Here is a 14,375-nt window from a genome sequence, read left to right as displayed (position 1 = left end):
TCAATTTTGTTAATTTTTTCGAAGAACCAACTGTTTATTTTGTCAATTTTTTGTATTGTTTCTTTTGTTTCAATTTTGTTGATTTCAGCTCTGAGTTTAACTATTTCCTGTCTTCTACTACTTTTGGTGTTGGTCTGTTCTTCTTTTTCTAGGGCTTTGAGCTGTAGTGTTAGGTCGTTTATTTGTTGAGTTTTACTTCTTTTATTAAATGCGCTCCATGAAATAAATCTTCCTCTAAGTATTGCTTTCATAATGTCCCAGAGATTTTGATATGATGTTTCTTTGTTCTCATTTACCTCTAAGAATTTTTTAATTTCCTTCCTAATATCTTCTGTTATCCATTCATCATAAAATAGCATATTCTTTAGTCTCCAGGTGTTGGAGTAGTTTCTGTTTTTTACTCTTTCATTTATTTCTAACTTCAATCCATTATGATCTGATAGAATACAAGGTAGTGTCTCTATCTTCTTGTATTTGCTAACATTAGCTTTGTGGCATAATATATGGTCTATTTTAGAGAAGGATCCATGTGCTGCTGAGAAGAAAGTGTATTCGCTCTTGGTTGGATGGTATATTCTATAAATGTCTGTTATGTCTAAATTATTGATTGTGTTATTGAGATCTATGGTTTCTTTGTTCAATTTTTGTTTGGAAGATCTGTCCAGTGGTGAGAGAGGCATGTTAAAATCACCGAGTATTATTGTGTTATGGTCTATTTGGTTTCTAAAATTGAGAAGGATTTGTTTGACATACATGGATGAGCCACTGTTTGGGTCATAGGTGTTTATGATTGTTATATCTTGCTGATTTATGCTTCCCTTAAGCAGTATGAAATGTCCTTCTTTATCCCTTCTGATAACTTTGGCTTGAAGTCCACATCATCTGAAATGAAGATGGATACTCCAGCTTTTTTGCTGAGTCCATGTGCATGGTATATTTTTCCCCATCCTTTCACCTTTAGTTTATGGGTATCTCTTTCTATGAGGTGAGTATCTTGCAGGCAACATATTGTTGGATCTTTCTTTTTAATCCAATCTGCCAGTCTATATCTTTTGATTGATGAATTCAGGCCATTAACATTCAGGGTTATTATTGAGATATGATTTGTATTCCCAGTCATTTGGTTCATTTTAAAAATTTTATTTATTTATTTATTTTTTTGACATGACTTGGTTCCTCCTTTATTTGACAATTCCCTTAGGATAATTCCTCCATTGCTGATTTGCTTCTTTGGTTTTCATCTCTTCCTCATGGAATATTTTGCTGAGAATGTTCTGTAATGCTGGCTTTCTTTTTGTAAATTCTTTTAGCTTTAGTTTTTCATGGAATGATTTTATTTCATCGTCAAATTTGAAGGTAAGTTTTGCTGGGTATAAGATTCTTGGTTGGCCTCCATTTTCTTTCAGGGTTTGAAAAATGTTGTTCCAGGCCCTTCTAGCTTTTAGGGCCTGGATTGAAAAATCTGCTGATATCCATATTGGTTTCCCCCTGAATGTAATTTGGTTCTTTTCTCTCAAAGCCTTTAAAATTCTGTCTTTATTTTGTATGTTAGGTATTTTCATTATAATGTGCCTTGGTGTGTGTCTGTTGTAATTTTGTGTATTTGGAGTCCTATAAGCCTCTTGAACTTGATTTTCCATTTCATTCTTCAGATTTGGGAAATTTTCTGATATTATTTCATTGAATAAATTGTTCATTCCTTTGGTTTGTTTCTCTAAGCCTTCCTCAATCCCAATTATTCTTAAATTTGGCCTTTTCATGATATCCCATAGTTTTTGGAGATTCTGTTCATGATTTCTTACCATCTTCTCTGTTCAACTTTGTTTTCAAAGTTAAATATTTTGTCTTCAATATCTGAGGTTCTGTCTTCCAGGTGTTCTATCGTATTGGTCATGTTTTCTATGGAGTTCTTAATTTGGGTTATTTTTTCCTTCATTTCAAGGATTTCTGTTTGTTTTTTTTTCAATATCTCTAACTCTTTATTGAAATGATCTTTTGCTTCCTGTATTTGCTCTTTTAAGTGTCGATTGGTGCTATCATTCAATGCCTGCATTTGCTCTTTCACCTCATCATTCAATGTCTGCATTTGCTCTTTCATCTCATAATTTGCTTCCCTGATCATTTCAATTATGTACATTCTGAACTCCCTTTCTGTCATTTCTTCTGCCATGCTGTCATTGGATTTTATTAATGTAACATCTAGATTTGTTTGGGGCATTTTCTTCCCTTGTTTTCTCATATTGTTCAGGTATCAGTGGACTGCTAAGATATTGCAGATGTCCTCTATTCACTTATAATGTCCCTGAAGATTTCTAGTATATCCCCTGTTATCGTTTAGTAGCCTGAAGTCTTGGAGGAAGTTGATAATGCGGTGCTCCACAAGGAAGCTGCCTCTCTAGGGTTGGTGACCTTCAGGTGGGGTATATTCCCTGCTAGTGGGCAGAGGTGCCTCCACTTGTTGATCAATGGTCATCCAAAGGGGAACTAGGCTGCAGGCTGAGGCAAGGCCTGTTTGTGCCTGTGTCTCTGGTTTTACCGTCCTTGTGGGAAAACCCCACCCGGCAGGGAAGACTCACCTCGTGGGGAGGTCTCGCTGGTCAGTTCCCCTCTATAGGTTCCCCTCAATCTACCACTACTGCCTGGGCTGAGCTGCCTTCCTCTGCAACGTTCCCAGGGGCCTGGACCTGCTTCCTGGGCCTGGGAGCCTCACCCTTCACAGACGAGTCTCCTTAGGCTGCCTCTTCTCAGAGAATCTGCCCGCAGTCCTGGAAACTTTGCTCTGCCCTAATCGTGTCTCTGTGGGGCTCTTCTACCAAGAAGTCGCCTAGGTCCTGGGACCCTGCTCTGCACCTAATCGCCTGGCTATGCGACCCCTCCTCTGAACAGTCATCTGGAGCCTCGTACAGTTGCTCCAAGTTCCAGCGACCCGCCACACGCCTCTTCCTCTGGACAGCCACCCGCTGTTCCGACACAGTCACTAGGAGTCCATGCAACTCGCTTCGTGTCTTCTCCTCCTGCCAACCGCCCGTAGCCCTAGGCAGTCACTCCGAGTCCAAGTGTCCCTCCCTGTTCCTCCTCCTCCTCTGTGTAGCCCCCCGGGTGTTCAGGAGCAGTTGCTCTGAGACCAAGCGATCCACCTCGCTCCTCCTCCGGGGAGGCCCCCCGTGTTCAGGAGCGGTCGCTTTGAGTCCAAACAACTCACCACTCGTGTCTTCCTCTGAGCAGCCACCTGGAGCTCTGATGCAGTCACTCCTAGTCCAAGCGACCCACCTGCTCCTCCTCTTCCTCCGGGTAGCCCCCCCGGGGTTCAGAAGTGATCGCTCTGAGTCTAAACAGCTCACTATGCAGCTCCTCCTCTAGGCAGCCGCCTGGAGCCCCAGTGGTTGCTCCAAGTCCAAGCGCTGTGCTGTGCGGCCTCCCGAACGATGCTCCCAGTTGTCCGAGTTCACTGCTCCAGCCGGGGGAGGGGTGTCTCGCCGGGCAACTCTACTTCACAAAGATCCCTGTGTTCCGGGAGTACCGCCCCATCTGGGACACCTCCCCAACGGGAGAGACTCAACCGGCGGCTTTGAGTTGGTCCCAAGTCTCTCATTATCTCCTCTTTTGAATCCTGAGTCCTGGAGCAATATGAAATGCAGCCACCCTCTAGTCCACCATCTTCCATAGTTTTTTATAATCTCAAATCTTTACTTTAAACTTTAATTAGAGGAACACCAACTTGGTAAAATATTCTCTTAAAACTTATACTTTAAAGTCTCATATAATTGGAAACTATGAATGCATCCATTATGCACAGAAGCCAGTAACAGTACCACAATTACACTGTTTTTGTTCTTTCCTTATTGGTGTATTTATTCATTTTCTATTCACCAAGTTTAGCTTTTAATGAAAAATTTAGACTCTGTAATGTAGTGTAATATTTAAATAACAGTTGAGTAAGCAGTGTTGTACAAACCTTAATTTATTAAAGACTAGTTTCTCTGAATAATACAGTTTAACAGACATAAACAATATCCTGATTAGATACAAGGAGATTCATGTTTTAAGAGCTCCTCATTACCTTAACACACAGAGGATAAAATGTTTGCTTGTATCAGTATATTATTATTTGATATAAGAGGAAAGGATCAGTTTAACTCTCCTCTCCCAACCTTTCTTCAGGAATTCTAATTAGCATGGTTCCCTACCTTTTAGATTGTGTATAACTGCCCTAGGAGTTTGACTATCCCCACCTGAAATGTAACAGATGTCTGCAAAAGAGCCATTTCCTTTTACCTGTTTCTGTAAACAATGCTCCATGCCAGAGACCCTGTGCAAAGCTCAAATCAGTCTCATAGATTAGGAATTGTTCTTTTGAAAGAGGAAAAAGGCTTAAATAACTTCAACTGGTTATACTACATACATATAACCCATTTAATTACACACAAACTATTTGATATTTAAATTTCACACATATTTTGTAGCTTACTTAGACATTTCACAACTTTTTACATTACCACAAAAAACACTTTCTCATTTAGAAAAAAATTCTTTTTCCTTCTACTTTCCATATTAAAATCTATTTCCATGCATAGAACCCCTTTATCATTTTTTCTCTTAGTACCTTTTAAAATTTGCATTCTGATATAATCCTTGTGAAAGCTTTACATTTAGACAAATTACTTCATTTTAATAAAAATTTACATTCTGAAACAATCCTTATGAAATTTCTGAATTTAGAGAAATCACTCCATTTTAAAAAGATAAAATACTTTTATATTTTTATAGTACTTTAATTAAAACAATTAAAACCTCTTGTACGCTTTTATATAAAATTTCACATGAAGGAATCTTAACTCTTAGTAACTTTGTTTTTAAGAGAGACACAGAAACAAAGTAATCTCAAACTTTTTCATATATCCACTTATGAAAACACACTTATGTAAATATGTTACATTATGGAATTTAGGAAATCAACAATACTTGATCTTATGTTCAGTAGTTGATGTTTTTGCAATTTAACTGTATGTTAACCAGATGTCTCCTTAATAGACACATTTATGATTAATCCCATTGATGTTGATATTAAATCTAATTTAGTCTTTTTAACAGTAAAAACCAAGATATGAAACAAGTGGAGTTTATAGTATTCTCCATCTCTTCCCTGTTGAAGAAAAATCCTAGAAGCAATGGATATTACATTTTATTGAAACCAACACTTTGTTGTCTCACCACCTAGAAAAACTTGTGTTACTAATTTTAAAGATATCTTTACTTCTATGTTTTTGAATTTGAATAATCTTCTTTTGAAGTCACATGAACCAAAAGATATTTGGATTCATTTCATTCTTTTTTCATATTTTCAAAATATTTTTCATATTACCAAAGAAAGCGAGTAAATGACAACTCTTGTTAGAGAACAAATGCAGCTTATTGTTTTAAAGATGGAAAATCAAGAAGTATAAACACATCCACCTTGTAAATAGTTGTAGAGTAACTTAATGCCATTTAGAAACATTCTTAATAGAAAAATGATTTATAAATCAATTTACAAAATGTCAAAAAATTAATGTTTAGTGCCAACATTAACTCTAAATTACTAAGTAGGAAAACCCATCCTCTATTCTTTTGTTTTTGCTTCAAAATCTATGTCTTCTGCTCCTTGCCTTTTTAATTCATGATCACTCAGTTATCTATATGCCAAATTTGACACCATGTACATTATATATGGGCACAACCACATACATACACAAAATTACACAGTGCACAGGTGTGCACACAGACATAAAACAAAGGATCTTGTCTCCTTTTGCAAGTGGAACTCCACAGGTAGGAAGCAATATTACAGATGTTTATTTAAGTCTCTATTAGATGTAATCTGTTAGAAATTAAAATAGATTCTATCAGTCTTTTAAATTATGACATATATATAAGGGTATGCATATACAGTTAGAAATGCCAGGTGTAATATCCAGCAGTCATGGTGGACACTGAAATCAAAGGTTTCAGATAGCCAGCTCCTTGTAATTGATGCCTATTGATTTATTCCCAACACCACCATGTCCATGTCCCTTTCAGGATTTAGTAAGAGGAAGTTTTTTAAAGTAGTTTTGAGTCAATCCTTGAAAAATTAGCCTCCAAACAAGGACAAAGTGTAACACCCTCTATAGTTAGGTAAAATAAGACTGATACAAAAAATACATTAATTTAGGTGTGCAAGAACAAATGTAAATTTACATGAAATCATGAGCTCAAAAATTCAGAATTTTAAAAAACCAGTTTTTTTAAAATTACATGGCAGTAATGCTTCAGAAAAAGGGCATGTAGAATATCTTTCTCACAACGAAGTTTAATTTTAGCTTAGTTTAGAGTCAGTTTACATGTTAAAAGAATGAGAGAGGCTCTAAAGTTCTCAGAAAAATTTGTAGGAAAAAGGAAGTTGTACATTTTGAATCTTTCCACTTTTACCCCTGTGCAGTAGCATTAGGGAGGAACTTGGTAAGAAAATAACATGGTAGTGTGAAAGGATAGGCTGCCAATGCCGAAGCACCTTGGATTTAAAAGTGGTCCCTTTTATCCTTTTGTCTTAATGGATTCTCTGTAAGCCTTGCAAATCTTGCAGGTCTCCACAATTCACTTTTTTTTTTTTTTTTTTTTTTTTTGCGGTGCTGGGGATCGAACCCAGGGCTTTGTGTTTGCCAGGTGAGCATTCTACCAACTGAGCTATCTCCCCAGCCCCAAAATTCCCATTTTAAATGTAAGTCTAGGAGAAGTGAGGAAATCTGCTGTTTTGAGTTTGATTTGCATAAATTCATGCAGAGCGCATTTTAACCATTTTCCTTTTGTAAAATTGTTCTCTTAAAGTTTGGTGCTATAGTTTGTTTTCTCTGGAGGGCCCCTTTTTTCTTTTTTATTCTTTGAGTCTTATTCTTTATGGTGCTGGGGAATGAACTCAGGGTCTCATGTTTTCCTGGTAAGCACTTCTTCTTGGTGGCCATATCCTGAGCCCCTTTATTCCAACACACTCTTTGGTCAATGATGTTCTTCCTCATCTTAGGAACAGACCAATATAGTCAGTGATCTGTGGACTAAGACCTTTGAAATCATGAGTCCCTGATGAAATTTTCCTCCTCTAAAATTGTTTTTGTCAGGAGGAAAAATATTGAGGAAATCAGAGTGGAAACCTCTGATGTCTCAGAGAATACGCCACCGCTCCTGGCATGCTTCAGTTATGGTTTGTGTTAGCATAGGTCCAGGGAATCTGAGGGGTTGTGTTGTCTTTCTATGCTTGTATCCTCTCATGAGAAAATTTCAAGCAAGAAACAAAATATGATAAAAGCTCAGAAAATTTATTGGAAGAGAAAGGAGAGATGAGAGTCAAGGGAGACTGTGGATAATCTCAAAGAGAAAGCTGATGATGTGCCCCTCTGTTCCCTAGTTTTATATTGTAATCCTAGGGACATTTCTACTAGAACTGAGAGGTACACACAAAACCCGTAGCAGGTACTATTATTCTGAGATTAATATGACAAGTTAAATATCTAAAGACAATTTTCAGTAATGTCCAGATAGACTCATGCCTATCTGACACTTTTCAGTTTGGATTAGAATGTCCCCTAAGGGCTCATGTGCTGAAGTCTTGATCGTTAAAGCGGAAAAGTTCAGAGGTGGTGCTTTAGAGAAATGGTTGGATCATAAGGGCTCTGATATCTTCACTGACTGCTTAATGGATTGCTGCAAGTGTTGAAACCTGTAAGCCAGTGGCAAGGTCAGAGGAACAGGTCACTGGGGAAGTACCCTTGGGTGTTATTATAGTTTGGATCTGAAATGTGTCCCTTAAAGTCCAATGTATGGTCCCCAGTGTAGCAGGGATCAGAGGTAGGACATTTTGGAAATGATAATTATGATCACTATTTTTGTGTTCATGTATTAAATATTTGAATGGATTATTGGGTGGTAACTGTAGACATGTGGGACATGATTGGAGGAAGAAGATCACTGGGTCATGTGTTTCAGGACACTATCTAGTCCTGGCTCATTCAGTCTCTCTCTCTCTCTCTCTCTCTCTCTCTCTCTCTCTCTCTCTCTCTCTCTCTCTCTCTCTCTCTCTCTCTCTCTCTCTCTCTCCCACTCCCTCTTTCTCGCCTGGCGTCCATGTGCCAAGCCTTGCCCATATTCCATGAGATTTCTGCATTGGAACCAGATGACCATAATAGGAAACTTTGACCCCAGATTAGTCTTCCTCCTTGAGTGTGTTTGTATCAGGCGTTTTCATCAGAATAACAAAAAGTTGACTAACAGAGTCTCCTAGACCAGGACGATGAGGAGTTTCTCAAACTGATTGTAGCAGAGAATGATGATGAGTAACCATTACAGACTTCAGTTCCACCTCAGTAGTGAGGTCAGTAGTTCATGCCACAAATTCCTCATGGAAATTGCTCCTAAAGGAGACATTCCCTACTGAATTGAAGTTTCTATACAAAGAAAATGCATGTGTTTGGTATGAGGCATAAACTATATGGGGACCGATGAAGAACCACCTTCATCCCCCGAACTTCTAGGGAAGGATGGCCCATCCCTGCTCTTTGCCTTCTTGTCCCACCATGTGACCTCTTCCTCTGGTGTGTGGTCTCACTATGATGACATCTGCATGAGGAGGCTCTCCCTGAGGGATACTCACCAGAGCTGGAACCATTCAGTTTGGATTCTCATCCTCCAAAACCACGAACCAAATAAACCCCTTTCCTTTGAAATTATATAGCCTCAGTCATTTTGATATAGCAATGGAAAATAACTAATACCCTTTGGTGATCCAAAGCCCAAATTATACACCATCACTTTTAATAGGTAAGACACTCTGAAGGGGTATATTTTCCACAATTCTGTAAGAGGGGGTCCTTCATTTGGAATGGGAAGGATTTCAGAATCCCAAACCACTGAGTTAACATTTTACTATTTGACATTAAAACCCAAATATTATTTATTCATTTGTCATTAAAACCATATCAAATCAGAAAATGTTATAAGTTTGATTCTTATTTTATCATGGCAATGAAGATATATTTAATAGGTAGAACTAAATAATTTTGTTTGAGTAAATTTTGAGTGAATAAAAGAAAGTTAAGGGCTCAGCTCTAAGTTTTTATTTGGGCAACTAGGTAAATGGGTTCAATTAACAAAGATATCAAGAAAAGTAAGTAATAATAAAGGACAGATCTTCAAAAGAATATAAAATCTTGATGATTTTCTTGAAGTGTCCTAGATATCTATTTTTGTCACACACATATGTTCACAAAAATATATGTGTGCACACATTAGTAATATCAAAGTGTAATTATTTATGTACCTTCCTCATACCAAACATAATTTCCTTAAAACTTGCCTTATTCTTACCATATTTCTGCTATTAGAACAGAAAAGATGCTCATGAACACTACCTGAATGAATCATCAATCCAGTAAAATGGTGAGGTTACCACTGGCTGAACCCTCTGTGCTCCATTACCTTCACCCCCCCACCACTCTGAGTAATTTACTGTCAGTGGTAATGTGTGATGTGGTTTTAAAAGCCAATTTCTTTCCATTTTATTATAATTCTTAATGTCTATTAGTTGTAGAAAATAATGGGTTTCATTGTGTTACTTTCATACATGCCCACAACATAATTTGATCATAGCCACACCCCATTATCCTTTCTTAAACATCTTCTCCCTGACTCCCTTCCCATTCCCTAGCAGTTCTTCTACTTTCATGTCATCTTCTTTTCCTTGGATCCACATGAGAGAAAACATGATGATTGCCTGAGTCTGACTACTTTTGCTGAACATGATTTTCAGTACCATCCATTTCCCTGCAAATGACATGATTTTGTTCTTTCTTATGGGTAATACTCCATTTTGTAGGTACAATACACTTTTTATCCATTCATCTATTGATGAGCATCTAGGCTGATTCCATATCTTTGTTATTTTGAGTAGTACTGCAATAACATGGGTATGCATGTGTCTCTTGTGTGCTGGCTTCAGTTCCTTCAGTTATACCCAGGAGTGACATGACTGAATCATATGGTAGTTCTATTTTTAGTTTTTGAAGGAACCTCCATAGAGGCTATACTGATTTACATTTCCACCAACAGTGTCTAAGTGTTCCTCTTTGTGGTCCCCTCACCAATATTTGTTGTTTTTAGTTTTCTTTCCATATTTGTTCTTATTAGTCATACATGACAGTAGAATATTTTGATATATTATACATCTGTGGAGTATAACTTCCCATTCCTCTGGTTGTACATGAGGTAGAATTACATTGGTCATGTAATCATATGTGCACACAGGAAAGTAATATCCAATTCATTCTACTAACTTTCCTATTCCCATTCTCTCTCCCTTCCATTCATTCCCCTTAGTCTGATACAAAGTACTTCTATTCTTCCCTCTTCGCTCCCTTATGATGAGTTAGCATCTGCACATCAGAGAGAACATCTGGTCTTTAGTTTGGATGGATTGGTTTATTTCACTTGGTATGATAATCTCTGGCTCCATCCATTTATTGGCAAATGCCATAATTTCATTTCTCTTAATGGCTGAGTAGTATTTCATTGTGTATACATACCACATTTTCTTTATCCATTCATCTGTTGAAGGATACCTAGGTAAGTTCCATAGTATCACTATTGTGCACTGAGCTGCCATAAACATTGATGTGGCTGTCACCATAGTTTTCATAATAGTTATTCTGATTGGGTGAGATGCAGTCTCACTGCAGTTTTGACTGAATTTCTCTGATGGCTAAAGATACTGAGCATTTGTTCACTTGTTTATTGATCATTTGTACTTCTTCTTTTGAGAAGTGTCTGCTCAACTCATTTATCCATGTATCAACTGTGTTGCTTGTTCTTTCGGTGTTATATTTTATTTTATTTTTATTAGATCTTTATGAATTATACACAGTAGGTTGATGGTATTACATTTTTGAGTTCATATATATTCTGAATATCAATCCTCTCTTAGATGAGTAGCTGGCAAATATTTTCTCCCATTCTCTTGGCTATGTCTTCACTCTATTGATTCATTTTCTTGATGGGGACAAGGCTTCTGAAGTGATGTAATCCCGTCTGTCAATTCTTGCCATTATCTCCTATGTTCTTTTTAGGAATTCAATGCCTATACCAATGTCTTACATAGTTTCCCTATATTTTCTTCTAATAATTTCAAAATTTCAGGTCTTCCTTTAAGATCTTTGATCCATTTTGCATAGATTTCTGAACAGGACAAGAGAGAGGAATCTAGTTTTCATCTTCTACAGGCAGAATTCCGTTTACCCAGAACCATTTGTTGAAGAGGTTACTTTTCTCCAGCATATGCTTTTGGTAACTTTGATGTGAATTAGAAAGTTGTAGATGCATGGGAACATTTCTGGCACCTCCATTCTATTCTGTTAATCTGCATGACTATTCTTATGCCAGTATCACATTGTTTTTGTTTTAGTAGCTTTGTTATATATTTTGAAGGCAGCTGTTGTGATGCTTCCAGCATCATTCTTCATGTTCAGGATTGCTTTGGCAATTCAGGTCTTCTATATGAATGTTAGGATTGTGTTTTTAATTCTTTGAAGAATGTCATTGGTAATTTGATGTACCTTGCATTGACTCTGTTCATGGCTTTTGGCAGTATGAGCCATTTTGACATTAATTCTGCCAATCCATAAATTTGAGCGATCTTCACATCTTCCAGAGTTGTCTTCAATTTCTTCATTCAGGTTTCTATAATGTTCATTGTAGACATCTGTCACCACCTTGATTAAGTTTACTACTATGTATTTTTTTAAGACATTGTGAATGGAATTGTTTTCCTGATTAATTTTCCAGTGGATGTGTTATTGGAATATAGAAAAGCTATTGGTTTTTGATATGTTCATTTGTGTCCTGCTGCTTGGTACAATTTGCTCAACAGGTCTCAAATCTTCTGTGGAGTTTTTAGGATCTTTTAAATAAAGGAGAATATCATCTTCAAATAGGGACAAATCTGAAATCCTACTTTTGTATTCATATCCATTTTATTTCTTTTTCTTGTCTGATTGCTCTGGTGAATGTTGCCAGTACTGTATTGAATATGAATATGAGAGTGAATACCCCAATTTCATTTCTAATTTTGAGGGAAAGTCTTTTTGTTTTTTCCCTACTCATTAAAATATTGACTGTTGGTTTATCATATATATCCCTGAGTTATAAATTACATTTATTGATTTGCCTGTGTTGGACTAACAATGCATCATTGGAATGAAGTCAACTTCTTCAAGGTGCATGGTGTGTGATACTTTCGATTTGAATTTGAGTTTTATTTGCAAGTATTTTTGGAGGATTTTTACATGGCTATTTATCAAGAATACTAGTTTGTAATTTTCTTTCTGACTCTTGTGATTTTATCAGATTTTGGCTTCACATAATGAATTTGGAAGAGTTCCTTCCCTTTCTATCTTATGGAATATTTTGAGGAGCATTGGTACCACTTCTTTAAAAGTCTGTTCAAACTCAGCTGAATGCATCTGGTTTGGGGTTTTCTTTCTTGGAAGAATTTTTTATTACTAACTTATTTCATTGCCTTTTTTGATCTTGTTAGCATTTTTATATCCAAGCCAGAGTGGCATCTCCTTTAACTGCTTCTGAGCAGGAAAGAAGAAAGTGACCAGCACGATCTGTGCTGGGGGAGCCACAGGAACCAAGTGATCCATCAGTTCAGGGTATGGTGATCACAGATCTGGCCCACATGGGAATGCACAAATGCTAGTCTCAATTCCCACCAGAGAGCCAAGAATTTCTCATTATAAATGGAGTGTCTTCAGCCTCCTTCTACATTGCATACTGGACTTTATATTGCATAGATTTATTAGCAGATTTCTGTCACAATCACTTCACTGGGTTGAAACTGGCACTTGGGAGCAGGAAGCCCACTGCTCAGTGAAAAGGAGAGGCCATTAGATCTTAAGATACAGAATGTTTTTTTTTTAAATTGCCTAAATATTTATTCATTACTTTTATTGGCTTAATTTTTATTTTTATAATTTTTGCAGACTGCATTTTGATTCATTGCACACAAATGGGTACAAATTTTCATTTCTATGTTACATGATGTAGGGTTGCACCATTTGTGACATATGCATGTACATAGGGTAATGTCATCTGTCTCATTTCACTATCTTCCTAACCCCACCTGCTCCCCCTTTCATTTGCCTCTACACAGTCCAAAGTTCCTCCATTCTTCTCTTACCCCCCTACCTCCCGACACGCATTATGTATCATCATCCACGTAACACAGAAAAATTTGACATTTGGTTTTTTGGGATTGACATCAATTTGTGTTCACACCAAGAATGTATGAATAAACTTTTCCCACACATATTGGCCAAAATTTATTGTTGGTTGTATTTTTTTTTTGTGAAGATGACTTTATTGATTAAATTTTCTCCTCATGGTTTTTCTTTTTTTTTATTGTAAACAAATGGGATACATGTTGTTTCTCTGTTTGTACATGGCGTAAAGGCATACCATTTGTGTAATCATATATTTACATAGGGTAATGTTGTTTGATTCATTCTGTTATTTTTTTCCCTTCCCCCCCACCCCTCCCACACCTCTTTTCCCTCTATACAGTCCTTCCTTCTTCCATTCTTGCCCCCCTCCCTAACCCTAACTCTAACACTAACCCCTCCCCCCATTATGTGTCATCATCCACTTATTAGCATATCATTTGTCCTTTGGTTTTTTGAGATTGGCTAATCTCACTTAGCATGATATTCTCCAGTTTCATCCATTTGCCTGCAAATGCCATAATTTTATCATTCTTTATGGCTGAGTAATATTCCATTGTGTATATATACCACAGATTCTTATCCATTCATCAATTGAAGGACATCTAGGTAGGTTCCACAATCTGGCTATTGTGAATTGAGCAGCTATGAACATTGATGTGGCTGTATCTCTGTAATATGCTGATTTTAAGTCCTTTGGGTATAGGCCAAGGAGTGGGATAGCTGGGTCAAATGGTGTTTCCATTCCAAGTTTTCTAAGGAATCTCCACACTGCTTTCCAAGTGGCTGCACTAGTTTGCAGCCCCACCAGCAATGTATGAGTGTACCTTTTTCCCCACATCCTCGCCAACATCTGTTGTTGCTTGTATTCTTGATAATCGCCATTCTAATTGGGGTGAGATGGAATCTTAGGGTGGTTTTGATTTGCATTTCTCTTATTACAAGAGATGTTGAACATTTTTCCATATGTTTGTTGATTGCTTGTAGATCTTCTATGAAGTGTCTATTCATTTCCTTAGCCCATTTGTCGATTGGATTATTTGCATTCTTGGTGTAGAATTTTTTGAGTTCTTTATAGATTCTGGAGATTAGTGC

The sequence above is a fragment of the Sciurus carolinensis genome, unplaced genomic scaffold, assembly GCF_902686445.1.
Source record: "Sciurus carolinensis unplaced genomic scaffold, mSciCar1.2, whole genome shotgun sequence".
Classification (NCBI taxonomy): domain Eukaryota; kingdom Metazoa; phylum Chordata; class Mammalia; order Rodentia; family Sciuridae; genus Sciurus; species Sciurus carolinensis.
The sequence above is the reverse complement of the archived record's forward strand: the minus strand, read 5'-3'. Positions refer to the sequence as shown.